This window comes from Struthio camelus, chromosome 1 (genome assembly GCF_040807025.1).
Source record: "Struthio camelus isolate bStrCam1 chromosome 1, bStrCam1.hap1, whole genome shotgun sequence".
Taxonomy (NCBI): Eukaryota; Metazoa; Chordata; class Aves; order Struthioniformes; family Struthionidae; genus Struthio; species Struthio camelus.
In genome coordinates this window covers 125,192,902-125,211,899 of record NC_090942.1, presented here as the reverse complement: position 1 = coordinate 125,211,899, position 18,998 = coordinate 125,192,902, and the positions used below count along the sequence as shown (strand labels likewise).

The window sequence follows — 18,998 nt, the reverse complement described above, 5'->3', positions numbered from 1 at the left end:
TTATGCGCATTTTCTCAAGAAAATACCATGATGGAAATCACTATAGGTTTCATCAATAAAGAGGTCACTGTACCATTCCATTTTAACTCAGGATTTTTCCAGAAGGATGAGGTCTTGTTACATTCACAAACTTCAGGTAAAGCTAAGCATTTATTTTTGCGCTACTTCAACTAACTTATTGTAAGGTAATATACAAAGCACAGAAAGGAGCACAGATTTATGTTTCTGTGTTTTGAAAAGGCTAACAATATACTGAACATTACTATAACTGAAATAATTACAGTCTACAACCAGCACTCCAAATGTTCAGAAATACTCTGTTTACTTATGAGTATGAATCCTATATACCAAAATGCCTGAAATTAGCTTTAGAAATCAAATCATTTCTGAAATCCCAAGTTTACTATCTAAGCCATATGAGCACCAATGAAGAATGGAACAATGCCTAGCTCTCTTTAAACAACACGGCCTAGATGACTACATGCTTTGAAAAGTGACTCAGGAATTCAGAAATCTCATTTTTATAGGCATGTGATGCTTTTGAAAATATTAATTCTACTGGTATTTATGATACAAGCAGTTTATGCATGGCATTTCCTCTAAGCGTTAGCAGCCGTTTGGTGCCTAGATGAGCTAAGTATTTTTTCAGGTCATATATATGTTCAAAAAAAAAATTGTGAGGGGAAAATTTTAGTTTAACACTATCATTAGATAAAGTTTATCCATCAAACTAACAATTTAATTTCACTTTCTTGGCAGATTATCAGACATTACAACAATCCATTAAGCCATTATTGTTAAATATTACCACAGCGCTCAATTTTCCTTGACAAGTAGGAGTCTTAAGGCTTTAGCTACTATAAAAATATACATATATATGCTCATAAGAGCTCAGGCCTTGTAAAAAGATTACATCAGGTATTACTTCCAGGTTTTCTGCTCCCTTCTGCCTATGTCAGTAACGTTGAACTAGGCATTAGAATTTTCACCAGCTAAAGATCTGACCCTAAAACAACTTTTTTTTTTTTCTTTTGCAATATCTTTAATCACTACAAGCTTTTCAAATGTTTTCAAATCTTCCCTTCACCACACCATACAACTATCACGTATGACCATTTTGAAGAGCAATTTTTACATTTCTGGACATTTTTCTCTACAGTTTAGAACAATCTCAAGTAAAATGTTTCATTTAGGAAATGTTAGGACAGACTTCAAGATTTCCTTCTCTGTTTACTTAACAGTTTCAGGCACACAGACAATTCCTAACTCCCCAGGACAAACCTTGAGCCTTACTTTGTACAAAACTCTATTCAAAATGGGTTTCCCAAGCACAATTGCTATTTCCTTTTTTGCAGCTTTAAGATAGAGTAGTTCATCATGACCATATAACTGTGACTTCCTTTACAATCTAGCTTATTGACTTTCACTCATTAATTCTTTAATCAAGCTGTTACTCTTTGGGAGCCTATGTCATCTTATGCAAACAAAAGTACCTTGGGAACCATCAGTACGAACAGACAGAGCAGATCTTGGTTTTGGCACTGGGCCATGTGCTTGCACAGCTGAATAAGTTCCTATCTGCAGACAACATGCATATATCATCTTAAAGTTGTTTGTGGACCATTAGATAAAAGGTATGCTACAGTCTGGGAACTTCTGTCCTAGAATATAGGGTTTTTTTTAGAATACAGTTTAGAATAGAGACTTCATTTAGATTCTTTCTAATAGCTTTAGCGGAAGTATTTTCTGGTTCTAGTTTGGAGGCAATAAATATCTCCTGAGAAGAGAGTTCTTTGCAATGCTTTAGTTCAAAATGGTATGAGTCTCCTAAGAAGAGTCTGGCAGAAATCATGTCCTCACACACCAAGGCTCTCACATGCAAACATTGTGAGATTTTAGTGTTGGAGTATATTTTTAACATACACCAAAAATAAAATATATTAGTATGTGACTTAAAGTACCCCTAGTCAAAATGTTAATATTCTACTTTTTTCTTTTTTGTTTACACAAATCGGAGGCGAGGAAGACACTAATATCCTTTCTGCCATACAGTCTTCTTGGACATCACCACGACAAACACTTAGCTAAATTATCACTAAAGCACCAAATAACATTGACAAAACAGACAAACAAAGTCCAAAAACCGCCCTAATCCTTAAGTTTATATTAACACTAGTATAAAGAATACCTTTTCAGATTTTTATACAAATATTGCAACACCATACTTTCCCCTTAAAGAAAGGGGGCGTGAGGGATTTCCACAATCCTTGTATTTTCTTAGGAAAAGATGAAGCTCCTTTTAATTTACCTAAGCAACTCTGAATAATCTTTCTTGCATTTCATACTTCTACTAACATTTCTTTTTTGACGTTTAATACCTCTTAATAAACTCTTTCCAACTACTTGACTTACAGCTTCATCTCTACTGTTTCTGCTTTCTAAAATGTGAAGTTATACAGTAAATAACTTACGATAAATTCTAATGCTACCATTTAAAAAAAATAATAAACCAGATCATGAAATACCTTATCATTTTAGTCATCATCTGATCTGCTCTCTCAAATGTTGTTCTATGATTTAGCTTAGCTTAACTACGCTCCCAGTTCAGCCAGAGAAACATATTCAGGTTATTCATGTTTGCCAAAACTGAACTTTTGTTATGACTTAGTCACATGACTATTTTTCATACACAAATACATAAGCTTTAGTCTACCTCCAGCTTCTACAGAGCTGCCATTAATATTACTGAGAATATGATGAAGAGACTGATCACAGAAGGCCCCCACAGAAAAAAGGCAAGTTAAGTCAACAGTTGCTCCTTGTATACATTTTCCTCTCAAAACAAGGCATAAGCAAAATGTTCTCACTTTACACACTGTAAGGAAAAAAAAATCCAATAAAATACAAAATAAAAAAGGATTACAAAAATAGAAACTTCTTAGGTGAGCCTTCAGCTTTTTCCTGGAGATTTACCTCAGAAAAGTGCTTGAGTTCTTTTATGGCTTCTAACCCAAACACGTTAAATGACATGAAATAAACTACATGAATGTAATTTACAGTTTTTCACTATTGCATTATGGAACTAAAAATAACAAGAAACATTTCAAAGTTCTTGCTACGTTTGTCTTGGGTTTATAACTCGAATCCCACTGAGAACTGTATTTGCTGAAGGGCCCCACTGAGTTTGAAGGGCTTTCATAGACTCAAGTTAACTGTCATTCTGTCTTCACAAAACATCAGTATCTACTTCTTTGAAACTCCAAAAATTTACTGATTTGTCCACCAAAAGGAAAAAAAAAACACTAGGGAAGAGAAGACACCGACACTCTTACTGATAGCAGTATATTAGAATTATTTTTTGTAGTTCTCAATCATTTGATGTTGAAGTTTAAATCAGCACTTGCCACAACAGCAAAGTGCAAGTATCTTTCTGAAAACATCAAGGGGACACATTCCAACATTAGCCCTTTCAGCATTTACCGTATGCTTAAACATCTTTTCTCCTTTCAGGAACGACAGTTTATAAACACAGCATTAATGTCTGTCTGTATTTGCCATCAGAGTGAAGGGACACACACAAAAGCCTGCTTTTCTCTTTCCCAAAGTGCATACATCTTATTTCTTACTGTGATATCAGAAGTACAAACTAGGCTAACCTCAAAGTTAAAACAAAACCTTTAATATACAAACATCATTTGGACATGTCAAATTAATCAAATAACAAAGAAATAGTAAATGTTATTTAGTAATTATTTTAGAAGTTTAAGAAGTTCTTCATAAAAGGCTATTAAAGAAACTAGCTGTGGGAGAAAGATGAAGTTCTTAGTCAAAAACGAGGAAATAGGAAAAGGTAAAGAGGTTTAAGTACGGTGTCTTTAGAGTACCTTACAGTTAACAGACTTGTGAAATAATATTAGTGACCTGAAGAAGAGCATGAAGAGGGAAGCAACACGATCTGAAGGTAATACATTTAAACTCCTGAAGATGATAAAACATGGCAAGAATGTCAGGGGAATCAAGCAAGTTGGACTGCCCCTTCCGTCCAGATTTCGATATAGAAGAGGCATTCCACGTTGCGAACCACCCCCACGGCCATACGAAGGAAGAAAAAGGTGCACAGCTTTGAGCTAGATTCATAGATTATTTCACCAAAAAGGGCTTTGGCCCTACCCTTTCCCACCAGAATACATGGAAACAGTTCTGTATGGGTATAGCCTTTATTTCTCATAAGAGCTTTGCTTCTGACTTATAACTACAGGAGAGGAAGGTTAAGCTATTAGCAAGATAGCAACTGATGAAATTCAGTGAAGATAACTACTGCAAATCAAGAACAAACTGAGCTAATCACACATTTAAACTGAGGCAATTAACTGAGGAACTACTTTGGTTGACGAAAGAGAAATATCTCCTCATTATCCAGTAGTAGTAAGAAACAAACTGTGTTAGACTTTAAGAAAAATGACTGAAAAGGTATTTCTTCATTTGGCTTTTATAATCCAATTTAGGATAGAGTATCTAGTTCTAGTTAGCAGATATACAGCCCAAGCAGATGTTCATTCTGCAAACAATGATGCTAGCTGAAGCTGCTATCACTCCCAGATGTTTATCACTGCCACCCTGCCAGAGTTAATTACTTCCACAGCTCTACCACTGAGCTCACAAGAACATGTGAATGGTTTCTGATCCTTTTTACATAAAGTCAGCCAGGCTATTTCAACCCACTGTTAAAGGTGGCTATGATGTAAACCAGCTGACTTTGTCTGAAGCACATTGCTATGCACTCAAACAACCCCTGCTCTTGGCTGACCTATTAGTGTGGTAATTTCTGGCTCATGCATTGCGATTATCAACTCACAGCAGGACCATCTTTAACCAGCTATAACAGCTATATCTAATACTATATTGCCTAAGGTATCTGAAGTAGGCCTAAGCACACATGACTTCTGGACAACTTTGCTTTAAAAATTCTAATTATTCTTCCTGAGAAAAATTGAGAGCAGAAGCAATACAGTGCATTTGTGTTACATTCAAAGAGTTGCAAACAACAAAAACAACCTGAGGCTGAGAGTCAGCCAGCTTGCTTCATGCAGAACAAAATCAACTCTCATTTTATTTATTTTGTAAACAAAGCGTGAGGAAAATCCAAGGGAAAGTCTAAGGTCTGTAAACTGGAAGCTGACACATGAATTGCATTTAGAAACTCCACTGACATCGGTAGCAAAAGAATTCATAAAAGCACTGTGTTCTGCAAAACAAAAGTGAAAGGAATAAAATCCAAGCTTTTGATAAAAATAAGTACGAATTCGTATGATGCAGTAGAAAGAAGAAGCTAAATTAAGGGGAATAATCACAACTTTCTGCAAGTTAAGCAGTATCCAAGAAAAAAAAGATTTAAAGGCGAGCGGAAACACGTACACAAAGTGATTACTTAACGTACATCACTCCTCTCTTGGTCTATGTACCCCTTCATAATTAAAAGCAAAGGGACCACCCAATAATGTTAACATAAGGTGCAAGTAAGCTGCCGGACTTTAGTAATATCATTTTTAAGATATACAAGCCACAACAGATGTGTGTAAGAGATATAAATAGTTATGCTCCAGGGTATAAGTCAACCACTAATTGTCTTAGGGTTGTGAAGAAACTACCCAACAGACTTGTTAACACATAATTATTCCTTATAATCTTTTTCCCTATACACCTTCTTTTGAAGTACTTAGCATTAAATACATTTAGAGAGAAATGGGTGATTGGAAGATTCACTATGGCTATTTGTCCATTCTTATTTACTTAAGTACTGGCATTTGCTGTATAACATACATCCTTACATTCACATACAAAGCAGAACAGAAACAAATCAAAACAAGCCTTCTTCTCATGTTTGACAGGAGAAATATCTAGAATCAGCTTCACTTTTCATCAAAAGGTGTAATGAAATTTGCTTCCACTGCACATGATTTTCTAAACATGACAAAATATTGGCTGTGAGAAAGCTGCTCACCCCTTTCTTTCAACTGATTGAAGAGGCCATTATCTCATTCCAGCGAAGCAAATTCCACTGACGCACAAGGCAGTGGACAGAAACCTAAGAAATAACAGAGAAAGATTCAGAAGGAGACAACAATACAGAACATACTTCCTGAGATTGACTACAATTAAAAATAAATGTTTTATTACGCTCTTCTTTCAAAGTTTAAGTAAACTGACTGGAACAAGGTAGCTGTATTTTTAATTATCTCTAGCCTCCTGCCTCCCCTATCCCACGCTATTGTTTGAACTTTGACTTATCTTATTCCATTCATTCTCCATATTTATCTCCTCTTTGCTGATGCTTGCAACAGAAGGCTAACATTTGGACTGCTGACTTGCTTTGTGTTGAATATAGAACCTTTATATTTTACTCTCTGGCGCAGCGTCTGTCTGCTTAGACTAGAAAGACATATCCCAAAATGAAACTATAAAATGAAATAAGAACTCAGAAGTGTTTAAAAGGAAATCCTTCCATGTAAAAATTGAACATGGAGCCAAGAAAGGTCAATTTTTTTTTTAATTTCAATCTCCTTCATAATCATGCTTTTATAGCAACAATGGAAAGTATTCTAATGATCAAGTAATGCACTACATTGAAAAAAACACCATGAAATAGAGGAAGCAGTGTGAGCCATTAATGGTATCATATGTTCTGAGAAGGCAGGTACTACTACCGAATTACTCAGTCATTTAAAAAAGCTTTCCAAAAATCACCATTAAAAATTACTTAAATTGCATTTAATTTAATAGTTTGATGTCCTGAAGCTATTTTAAAGAGTATGAATGATTGTGAACATGCATTTAGAAAACACAATTCCTAAAAAGCACTAAAGAAACCCAGCAGTTAGCCAAAGAGCTGATTATCTGAGTGGACATATTTAGCCAGGTTTATACCCAGCAAAATTAGCTTGGGGAGGTCCCAGACACTACCATTGTAAAAAGGCCATTTGAAATGATATTATGGGTAAAATGCACAGTCAAGATCTTAAATCTAATTACCTCTATTTCTTACAAAGTTCTTGCGTTTCCCATTTTGCCAAATGCATAACAACTTGAATGAAAATAACTCCAAATCAACATTTTTGAAAGTGAAATGAAGTTGGTATTTAGATTTAAGAACCAAAGTTTAACTGTACGTAGTGTAGAAGCAATTGTTTTTTTTCTGACACGCTCACAGAGAAACACAGCGTTAAGGGATATTAAACATCAGTGCCGTCTCTGGCTCACGAAACCCTCAAAGCTGCAAAAGGCTAGGAAGATGCTTTGGGGAGTTATCAGGCAGTATATTGCTTTAGTCATTGGTTAGAGATGTAATACTGAGCTAGAAGGAGTTTAAGTCTGACCAGATACACCTGTTTTTGAAGCCTCAAAGGTTTCAAGATGATACGTTAGTTCTTACCACTTTCTCTTAAACCGTCAAAGATCTGTGTCCTCAAAGAATGGGCTCTCTGATTTTTGAAACTTCTTAATTCTGTTCTGAGCGGTGACTGTACCTCTTATTTCCTTCTTCCCAGACTATTTATCTTCTCTGATCTTGATACCTATTTTCACCTACCTCAATTTATTGGGCTATTTCCAAATAAAGGAATTCTCATTTCATAGAATCTTCTGAACATAGATCATTGCCAGATAAATAGGAACTGCCCGTTCCACGTCTGTGTCCAGACCACTGATACAAAGGAGGACTACTTCATCTTTGCAAATCTGAAAAACCTATTTCCTTCCTTCAGAAACAGCTGCAGGGAAGATCTGATAGTGCCTCTGCTGCCAGATTTGACTGCTCAAAATATTTCAGGTCTAAGGAAGAAAACAGTTCTTGCCTGCAAAACCCTCAACTGAAGCTCCGGGTATAGGCTAATTTCTAGATCTTATTCTATGAGACACCACGGGCAGAAAGTGAGAGGTACTAAGGAAATGCAGGTCCATGTGAAAGATGATACAGAGGAAAGGCTTTGGCTGAGAAGAAACCAGAGCACACTGCAGTAAGCCTTCTTCCAAAAGACATCTGATACAATTAACACTACAAAGTCTACTCGACGTATCAGACAAGAAAATAATAAAGATCTGAGTTTGAATGTCATGCCCTCCCATGTATCTTAGTGGGGACAAGAGGAGCAGGTACACCTATGAAAGGACAGAGATAATGTCTTTACCAAGGCACTGTGGAGCTTAGACTTGAAATTAATATTGCCAATATGTTTTTTTTTCTTGTATTCCTCTTGTAGACAAGCTTTAAAGCCACGTTACCATCATGAAGAAGATACTTAACTATCAAACCATAACCAATGACAGCTTTCTTCATCACTTGAAAGACATATCGTGACTGAAGTTTTCACTATAAAGTAAAAGATGACCTTGTTCAGTCAAACAAGAAGAAACCCTCTGTTCAGTCATTCTCTCATTTCACGTCAGCTAGTAAGAGAAAAAGACTTCAGCATATGCTCACATATACAAATATTAGCATACATTAAAAATCAAGATAAATTGATATTTTTCATGAATTCAAAGAGTAATAATGAAGCAATAGGTAGAGTATGAAAAGATGGTACATCATCAGAGATTCATTCTACCTTTGCTGCAATGGATGCCTATCTCCATCAACCTGCCTACAAAGGGACATTCAGTAAAATTAAGATATATAAGTTAATGTGAAGTTGATGCACATATAGTGCAGTGTATTAAAATTATGCTGAATAGGAATGTAACCCTTCTTATTCAGCAACAAAGTGGCTTTCATTTCCTCTATCTCATGTACTTATGAAGTACCGTCACTATTTAGAAATATACTTTTGGAACAATGATGCTCTTGGTCAGGAATATTAAACCACCCTCAAGGCTGCAACTGCACAGAGAGAGCAAAATAGTTATTATACAACAGTTATGCTGTCAACTTTCCTAGAAGACAAGCCCTAAGAAAGCCACAAACCTGATATTCTAGTGCAATAAAATTTACTTTGTGTCACTTTTTTTCCCTTTATTGCTTGGCGATGCAATCAACTAATTTATATATTAGTCAAGACAAATATGAGGTTAAATTTAAAAAAATGCATATGCAAATAAACATAAATTAAAATTCACTGCCAAAGTTGACTTTCTTCGAATATACAGGCTTCATTAATACCTGTCATTAACCTTTTTTTGCCAGTGGAATTTTGGACATACACACTATGCAACACCAACTTTATTCAGCAAGACCTCTCCAATGCTATATACAATGCTTTGCTATTATGCTAATCTTTTTCATCATCCTTTTTACAAACTACTCATTTGATAACAAGGCATATAAAGTGTGCATACCATAGACTTTATTTTCCAAGCGTCAGTACATCATGTTACACAGCTCGACAAACAACAAGCCATCTCACGTGAAGATTTGATCCCTTCTACCAATCAACACTCAATGAGGAAACTTTGTTTTCTGTATTTTAAAGGAATTCTGGAAATTCTTCCATTTATAAGTATTGTATATGAATAAGTATTATAAAATGTGCCACTTTGCAATCTGAATTTGTGCATGTAGTAACTGATAAAATGAATATTAAAGATGCAGAAGATGATATAAACTCCTCAAGGCATAACAATGAAAGCAGAATTAAGGGCATTGGAGTGTTTTTAGCAATTCTAACTCCTTAACCTGGCACACGATCTTTCTGTTTACATCAGCAGATTTCTTGGGGAGCACGCATAATCATGTTTTTTTAATCTCCAATTTACCACAGTGCTTCTTAATAAGTAAAAAGAGTTTATGGATGACATCTGCTACAGAGAGACTCTGTCCTACAAATCAAAGGCCTAAAAATAAAAAATAAAAAATAAAAATCCCACCAAGTTGAGAAATCCTATCCCATCTAGCCACAAAACAATGCCACCTCAGTATGCTAAGCATCCAGGCTCCAGGTAACTCATAGCACTGCAGAAGGAAATCTTGAGGTTGTTCTCCTACTGTCCGGAGAATGAAAACCTCATTCTTGAAACTATCAAAAGATTCTCAAAATCAAGAAACTTCCTGCAGCACCTCAGTTTCTCCTACCCATTCCACACTGTAATCTGATGCTGTGTCATTAGTACCATAAAGTCGTAGTAGGGAATGAAGGGGACTAGGAACAAATTTTGGTTAAAATGGAAAACAAAACATGAGGGAAAACAAAACCTGCCTTCTCTAATTCCTCTAAGACTCCTGAGGGATTAGAGTATTAGGGAGCAGAAATATTTCCCATCACTCCCTCATTCATTCCCAATATCCATACAGTAAATGAAGACTCCTTTAGCTATTTTCTTCCCCTGAATTCTTAACACTGAACTGAAAGAGTTTTACAGTTCTTGCTTGTGAACCCTAGAATATACATCATGATTTCTCACCCATACCTGCTTATGGCAGAACAGAGAAGAATAATTTTTCCTCAAGATCTACCCAATATACTCCTATCATACCATCTTAGGCCCAAAAATAAGAAAAAGAAGTACCAAACTTGCTGCTATAGCGATAAAAGGACTGTATTAGAAAGACTATCAAAAAACCTACACATAACAGAGGGGACATGTTAACAATTGCACAGCTAGAACTCATTCTGGTACGACTTTCCTAATTAATATTTAACTACTTTTTCAAACAAAATTTCATTAAAAAATGTGCAGGATAAAAAAAATCCTGAACTCCACCCTTCACATTTCCCCAAGACTCTCCATGTGGATAAACAACAGGTTTGCATGCGTGCATGCGTTCCCCTGCCATTCAAGCCTATGGAATAACCACATAAACATCTACATGGATCTCTTACTCCTGGAGAGACACTCATTTTATCTTATCCTTCCAAATGACTTTTAACTAAAGCAACAAGAAATCCAATTTTAATCTGATTTGTATCAATACCCAATGAAATTGTGGCTGAAATTAATCTGGTTTTGTGTTAATAACTTGCAGTTATTGTCATAAAGAAGATACAAAATAAGCACCAATCTCACTCTGCTTTATTGCTATTAAATAATTCACAGAAAAAGTGTTAGTAAATAGTCTGTGTCATATATCACTTAATATGCATATATTCACATTTAAAAAAAAAAATTTTATTACAAAACTGCAAAAGTTTCTAATGATTCTTTCTATGGCAAATTCCTAATGGCCACCAGTGCACAATTAAAGGAAGAAAGAACAGTTTTAGTCAACTAATAACTGCATTTAAAACAAGCTTAAGATGCCAAATACATACAGAAGTATCTCCACGCATTTCTGGCATTTAAATATTTCATCAAGATTAATATGTTCTGTTGCCAATGATTTCATTTTTATGCCCTTTTTGATTTCAGAAATAATAGTTTTTGAATTGCCTTTTGAGCCTGTGAATCATCCAGTCATTAACGTGGACTAATTGAATAAATTAAAATTACAATGTCTTTCTGCTCCTGCACCTCTCCTTGTGAGATCTGCTTCCATTTGGTCAATGACTTTTCCAGCATCCTTTTTTTATTTTTGACTCTACAATTTGGTCAAGCACCAACTTGATCTTGCTATTAAGTTTAGGCCTTAGCACAAACTCGTAACTTTCTTTTCAAAAAGTTATCTAATTAAATAAAAATTCTTCCTTTCCCCTCTATGTTGTCCACAGATATTTGGTAAACAGTAAAGCAGTGGTGAACCAGAAACAATCACTTAATTAGTTTTTGCATGGAAAATGTTTTGTGTTACACGCTCTTCTGGTCCTGCTGCCATCGCTCTTTGTGCTCCCTTATTTTCTTATCCATATTCATCGAGCTCTTCAGTCTTGTACTACCCTTTCCCGTTGTTCCTTCCACACGAACGTTCAGCTTGTTCTCCTTCTCAGCTCTTGCCCTCTCTCTTTCCCTCTGCTTCTGATCATTTCTAATTTTGCTAGTACCATCTTTTCCAGGCTGCTGGGCCTATTGCATTTCCACCCAGCTTCAATTACCATTCCCCACCTCTCCCCCCAATGCCCAATGCCCATCTTCATCCCAACACTCAGGAGTTGGGGGAGAAGCACAGTTAAAGAAAATACTATTTAGGATTAGACTTACCCATCACCTACTTCTGTGTGATGCATCATGCTTAACTACTTGGTCCAGATGATGACTGCACAGTCAGGTGACATGCAAGGACCAACAGACAGGAAGATACTCACATTACACGGAATATTCAGATAATTTAGTTAATAAATATTTGCCAAGTAATACGAATGAACCAGTTCTTCCAAGAGCTTTAATTTGTTAAGGTTTCTCTAGGAACAGCCATACACTCTGTTCCCCTCCTCTGCAGCTCTAAATTATAGCTATCAAGTGTGGATATTCTTTTAAATAAACCAATCAAACATCTTTTTTCCCTTTTAAATTAACATATTTACTTTCTCTTAATGTCAGTTTTCAAAGTGCTGAATCATTTTAGCTTAAACTTTCCGGAATAACCCTCCTCAAACATATGCATCATGGCAAATTTCAGTATGACTAAAATATAAGCAACTGAAAACAACATCTTAAAATAAAAAACCACCAAGTAACCTTACTCCTGGTACTACTACTGTCATGGCCTAGAATATGTATGAATATAGTGATCACAGACTGATCTGGGAGTTCAACTTATTTAGTTATAGAACATAAATAAAAAAAGCAGCGCGCACGTTTTCGTTCCCCTGTTCTCTAGGCACGTCATGCATGTATAAAGCTCCAATGTCTGTCTTATAAATCCCTCGTTTCTTTGGAAAATAAATATAAAAGACTTGAACTTTATTTTGCGATAGGAAGTATTATGATACCCTTTTCCCTTTGTTTCATTTACTATATAACTTGAAAAAAGTTAAGCAGGATGTAAAGCGTGGCCAGATTTTGTTCTTAATTCCCTATGTTCTCAAGAAATAAACAGAGACAATTCCAAAAACTCCAAAACAAAGCAAACTAAAATTTAGTGGTATAAAAATTGATCCCTATGTTAGTACACCAATAGTATGCTGCCACATTCTATTTATTTTTGCCTGAATTTACTGCCAAGCGCAGATGACAGGTACAGCCCTATCAGTATATGAGGTTAAGGGCAGTCATATCACAGTCATTTCTCTCCCATTTGCTAAAATCACCTTTTGATAGTTAATATACTTAAAGGGCCTACCTGTTTTAAAGCAAATAGCTGTTTTACACATATATGTATATAAAATCAGAACATCACGGCCTGGAGTCGTTGTCATATTAAAAAAAAAAACCAAACAAAAAAAAGTGCTTGTATGAAGGATGATAAGTAAGTGTGTGAAGGCAAGCAGACCTAAGTTTTATTTCCACTTCTAACACTGACTTCCTTTTTATCCTTCAGTAAGACACATGACTTAGTAATCCCCAAATTGCTGGCAGAGAAAGCAAGTTACTGCCCTTTACCCACTTTATAATAGCATGCCAATGCTCCATTAAGAGAAGATTGGTCTTTCCAGATTCCTGGTGTCATTACTTCTATCTTCTACCCCCACTTCTAGCTGGGTTTGATGACACCAGCATGCTACAGTTATGACATGAAACCACTTCTATAGTAGCACATTATGCAATCACAGATAACAATATTATTGAATGAAGTGAAGAATGTGCTAAAAAACTGGACTACTTTAGCAGCATTCAATTATCTTCGGGAGAACTATACTAGGCCGAGTAAAATGTTTTAGTAACACCTGGCAGCAAGTAAGTGAAGGAAAGAATTCTATCTGCAGCTTTTTGCTTGCTCTTGGAATCCTCTGCTTAGAGGAGCGATGAGTTATTTTGCATTTTGTGCAGTATAAGCTGTGGTAAAATAAGCCCCTGAGAGACTGAGCATTTGTAAACCCACAAAATCTTGTAACAACTGAGACTGAAGCAACCAGCTGTTGCAAGAGAAAAGAAACATTTGTGGAATTTTAAATCTTACACAAAAACTAACTGAGTCTTACTTATATCAAAAAGAAAAATATTAATCTACTTTATTGTAAACTCTCACATGTGTGCTTTCTGGAGGAGAACTATTATTTGGCTCCCGTATCAACAAAGTAATATTCTGAAAGACATTCTGGACTGTATCTCCTTTCATTCAGAACATTAACAGAGCCATTAGAACAAGCAGTTCCACTGTCACAATACTGGTTCAGTGGATCATTCACACTTGGCTGTTAGTACATGATTTAATAACAGTGAAAGAGTTATTCTTTTCCAAGAAATTAAAATGCTTCTTAAACACTTCTAATTTTGCTGTAGTGGCAATGAGAATTATTACATTACAGCACTGCATTTACAGTATAGAAAAACGAAAGTAGGAAACAAATACTGTGTGAAAGCAAAATTAAAAAAAACAGTATCTAAAAGATTCATATCCATTGTATAAGACTTAAATATTTAGAATTAAAATTTATATTCTGTTCATGCCAAACTCCTTTTTGTCTCACTGATGGAAGACTGCACGGACTCAGTTTTAAAATGGTATTTTTAGAAATGAATACTTCAAAAGATAAACCCAAATCTTTAAAGTTATATGAGATAGAATACAAAAAAAGGCTAGAAGTTACACCTTTAATACTAAACACAAGTAGACTAACTTTTTACATGCCAAAGTGAACTTTCCACATTAAAAAAAAAAAAACTGCAATTATAACATGCAGAACTTTTAAGAGTTCTTAAATTTTCTATTAGTACATAGCAAATGGTAACAAGATCAATTCCAGTACAGTAAAGCACTTTAACTACACAGTTAAGACCCACTTCACCTATATCTACTCAATTTGTAGAGACAAAAACACACAAGCCCAGATAAAAAAAATGCATGCCTCCTCTTCCCAAAAATCACTCAGCAGGTCAATGACAATGAATAAAATCAGTCTTTCAAGTCTCAGTGCAGCGTAATATTCTCTAAACCACACTGCATTTCTCTTGCAAATGAAGTAAACGGAGTTATGCCTCCAGCCATTCACACAATTGAAGCTTATGTTAAGAAATCATCGCAAAATCTACACTGAAGTTTTCACGTGGATACTTTAATCGTAAGATGACAAGAAAATGCATAAAGCTAAAGCAGTCTACAATGAAAATATATACTTATTTGTACAGATTTAAAAAAAGAGACTTAAAAGTGTGCAACTGCTCCTTCAGACTGACTACATGTGAATTTTTTGTTTCTTTTCTCAAAAGTTTTTGAAAATTTAAATTTAATTACATGGCCAGGCATAGATTCAGGAAAGGATAATTCTGCAACGTTATATTTATTTTATGGAGCCATTTAGAAAATGCACTCAAAACACATTTGTTGTTGCTTTATATTCCAGTAATGACAAACTCTGCAAACGCATAGTAAGATTTCCGATCTGATCACAACAATTTGCTTCCTGTTTCAGTATAATCCATAAAATGTGTACATGTAGCTAACATGGACTAACCAGGATCTATTCTGAAACAGGATCTCAGTGCTTGCCTATGGCCAGAAGCTCCATCACTTTAACTACACATGCATAATTATGGTAATGCAATACTATGGTATAGGCACATCGTAGACAGTTTATATCCCACGCAGGAAAGGGAAAGATCTTATGAGCCTATTCATAGTGTGGACAACAGTGAGATACATGTATTTATTGAGCTAGAGTCATAACAGTTCCCCTAATCAAGAAAACAACACTGGTAAAAATTTGTGCAGAGCATTTTCTTTCCCCAGAAGAATGTTATAAACAGCATTATGAACTGGCACATCGTAAAGTGGTATGATTTTGTAAAGATTAAGAAAGAAGTCTTTAAGCAGATGAGAGGTTTAGCATACACGAATGAAAACTTCCTAAACCCTCCCCCTATTCTCCACAAAATGCTGGCTCAAGTGATCTTAAACGTCTGCAAACCGGAACATATGGTCTATGCTCTCTATTTCAGTGTCATATTTAACGGAACACACACACGGTTATTTCATATAGGGACAAGGACAAAAATTAATCTTGCCTGGACAGCACTCAACTACTTATGCCAAACAAGTAATTCATAGCATAGCAAAAAATAATTTATAAGGGTATCTAACCAGATGTAGAGATTCATTATCCTTCCCAAAATGACATTAGTCATTTACTTAGATATAACTGACAAAAAAGGGGTCACCAACTGCAGCTAAGAATACTGTTGTCTCTAAAATGACATGGCATGTTCCCATTTAGGACAAAAAAAAAAAAAGAAATATTAAACAAGACACAGATAAACTTTGGCAGAGAAGTATCACACAGAAGTGTTAACCACTTATAGTTTTAATTGATGAACTCTAGGCCATACAGCTGGTGTTATGGGAACGAGGGAATGCTATCGACTCCTCCATGGAGACCCAGGACATGTGGCTAATTGAGACAATATTTCAGGATAAAACCAGTACTTGATTTATTATTGTTTACACACATCATAAGTGGGGCCTCTGGGCAATGTCAAGTTTCAGCTCCTAATTGCGGCTGTGTAAACACTCAGGAAGCCTCGGTCTAGGTGTCAAGAAGCTTCTACTCACAACAGAGCCAAGAAACAATGAGGTCATATCAAAAATTAAAAAAAAAAAAAAAAACAGAAGAAGAAACCACCACCTCACGCTAACACTGCACACACACTGCCCCAAGTGCCTACCACTATCATAATTTGCTTTCTATGAATTTGGGGGGGGGGGGGGGGGTTGGGGAAGCAAAACCAGAGACGCGCCAGCACCGGCTCTCCCAGGGGGCCGCGCCGCCCGCGACCGCGGGGCAGGGGTGCACCGCCCCAGCCCCGCCGGCGCCCCGGGGCCGAGGCCGCGACCGCGTGCGTTGCGCAGGGCATGGGGTCCGCGCGCGGCAGCGGCCGTTGGCAGCCCCCTCCGCGCCCCCCCCCCCCAGGCCGCACCCGTCCAGGCCGCGGCGATGGCTGCGCGCCCGCGCCGGGGCCGGGGCAGGTGCGGAGGGGAGGCGACGGCAGCAGCTGCCGCCACGGCTTTATTCCCCCTCCCACAGGCGAGGGCTTCGCGAGCTGCGTTGGGCTCCTCAGGGCAGGGACAGGTCGGCGGGGTCCTGGCTAAACCGCGGGCCGGAGGGGGAAGACGGGGGAAGACGAGGGCAAAGAGGGCTGCGAGGAGTCACCGCTGCCACCATCACCTACTCTGGGCACCCCCCCCCCCCCCGCCCCCTCCACGGGAAGGCCTCCGAGCAGCGCCGCTGGCCCTTTAAATATCGCGCCGGCTCCCCCGCCCCCCCTCCCGTCGCCCCCTTCCCGCCCCCTTTCCCGCCGCCGCGGCCCCTCCGCGCGGCGCCCAACAGCTGTCTCGCTCTCGGCGCTCCCTCTCGCCGCGGCTCCCTCCCTCCCTCCGCCCGCCCGCGCGCGCTCCCCGCCGCGCCCGGCCCGCGGCGCGTGCGCGCCCCCGCCCGCGCGCCCACAAAGACAACGGTTAGACGGCGGCTGTTCCAGAAATTTCCTCGCTCCCCCCCCTCCCTCCCTCCCTCCCCTTCCCGCGCCTGCCCGCCACCGCCCCTAACCCCCCTCTGGGTTAGTTACAGTGCGGGTGCCCCCCCGCTCCCCGCTGTTCCGTGTGCCGGGCTCGGCCTCCCCCCCACCCCCCCATCCCCGGTCTGGTTGTGCGCCTGGGCCCGGCCGGCCGGCGGCGGCGGGCGCGCCGTGATGGATGGCTGGCTGGCTGGCTGGGAGCGGGTTTGAGTGACAGCGCTTACCTGGGTGCCAATCTTCGTCACACTGACAAGCGGCTGCAGCAATCGGGACCCGCACCGCCGCGACACGCGTCACCGCGCACACACGCACTCGGCCAATCGCCGGCCGCGCCACCCGACACGACACCACGCCGCGCATCACGCCTCATCAATATTCACCGCGCGGGGCGGGGCACGCGCCGGCGCGGGGCACGCCCACCGCGGCGCCCGCTGTGGCGGCGGGGCGGGGCGGCCGCACGCCACCGCCCTACGCCGGCGCGCCCGGGCTCACACCTCATGAATATGCACGAAGGGGGCGGGGGATCCCGAGCGGGCCCTGCCACGCCCCTCCCCCGGGTCCGGGGTTGGGGGGGGGGAGGTGAAACCACCTTCTTGAAGAGGGGGGAGGAGGTAGAGACCAAGTGGCGCGGAGGCTGGGGAGGCGACAGCCGTGGCGGGGAGCGCCTGCCGCCCGCCTCCCCGGCCCGGGCCGCAGCACCCCCTCAGCGCCCCACCGGCCCCCGGCGGGGGTGCCCCTACCCCCCCGGAGCGGGGAGTGCTGGCCCCCGGGCGGGGGGGGGGAAGGAAGGACACGGGCGGGGAGCCCGGGGCCCGTGGCGCGTGGGCCCGCACCGCCGGCGTGCGGTGGTGCCCGGCCTCGGCCACCCGGGCCTTAGGCCGCCCTGCCGGCGGGGGGGGCCGGGGGCCCAGCCCGGGGAGCGAGGCGCAGGGTGAGGGGGAGCCCCCGGCCGCCCCGGCGGGCGGCTCCGCGGGCACGGACCGGACAGCCTCGGAGACCCGCGCCAGAGCCCTTGTCTAGGGACCAGGAGCGAGGTTTTCCCCCGCGCTGGCGGTTGGCGGCAGGGCAGCAGTTGGTGCCTCCAAGCCAAGAGCTGGCGTCGCTCGGGGAGCGCAGGAACATGCTCGATCCCAGCTGATATTTAGCAGAACCAGTGTTTTGCATTCAGAGGAGAGAGGTCCTGCACCTGTCTGTTAGCCGGGGCGAGCGCCCAGGCGGTCCCGGAGGGACCTTGTCCCGTCTGCTTTGGGCAAGGATGGCCCTGCGTGGCTCCCGTGTTAGCCCAGCCCTGGCCTTGGCGACTTGAGAGATCCCTTGCACCGGCTAGGATCCTAAAACATGCTCCTTCCTGCCCTCCCACCTGCTCCCATGTTTCGTCCTACACCTCCGGAGCCAGCACATGCCCAGGACCGCAGGATCCTGCCCGTGGTCCTGACCGCCATCAGGAAATAGTAAAGGAGAAGGTGCTGGTCACAGATCTCTTTCTTGTACTGCAGTTGTGTGTCCTTTCTCTGTTTGCAAAAAAAGCAGCA

General features: G+C 40.3%; 1 protein-coding gene across 15 annotated transcripts in view; it reads right to left on the bottom strand.

The window, feature by feature from the left end:
• The window catches only part of PKNOX1 (PBX/knotted 1 homeobox 1), a 40,007-nt gene extending 22,173 nt beyond the window's left edge, over positions 1–17,834 (bottom strand). The window contains exons 1-4 of one of the 15 annotated variants that reach the window (XM_068915228.1): positions 17,691–17,763; positions 12,061–12,115; positions 8,385–8,442; positions 6,002–6,085 (exon numbers count right to left, since the gene is read on the bottom strand). The gene's annotated coding sequence lies outside the window, so the exon portion shown is untranslated. Of the gene's footprint in view, positions 1–6,001; positions 6,086–8,299; positions 8,443–12,060; positions 12,189–13,141; positions 13,212–16,404; positions 16,536–17,690 lie in introns of those variants that run through there. The other 14 variants (XM_068915256.1, XM_068915239.1, XM_068915263.1 and 11 more) reach the window with 14 other exon arrangements.
• Between the last annotated feature and the right edge of the window lie 1,164 nt (positions 17,835–18,998).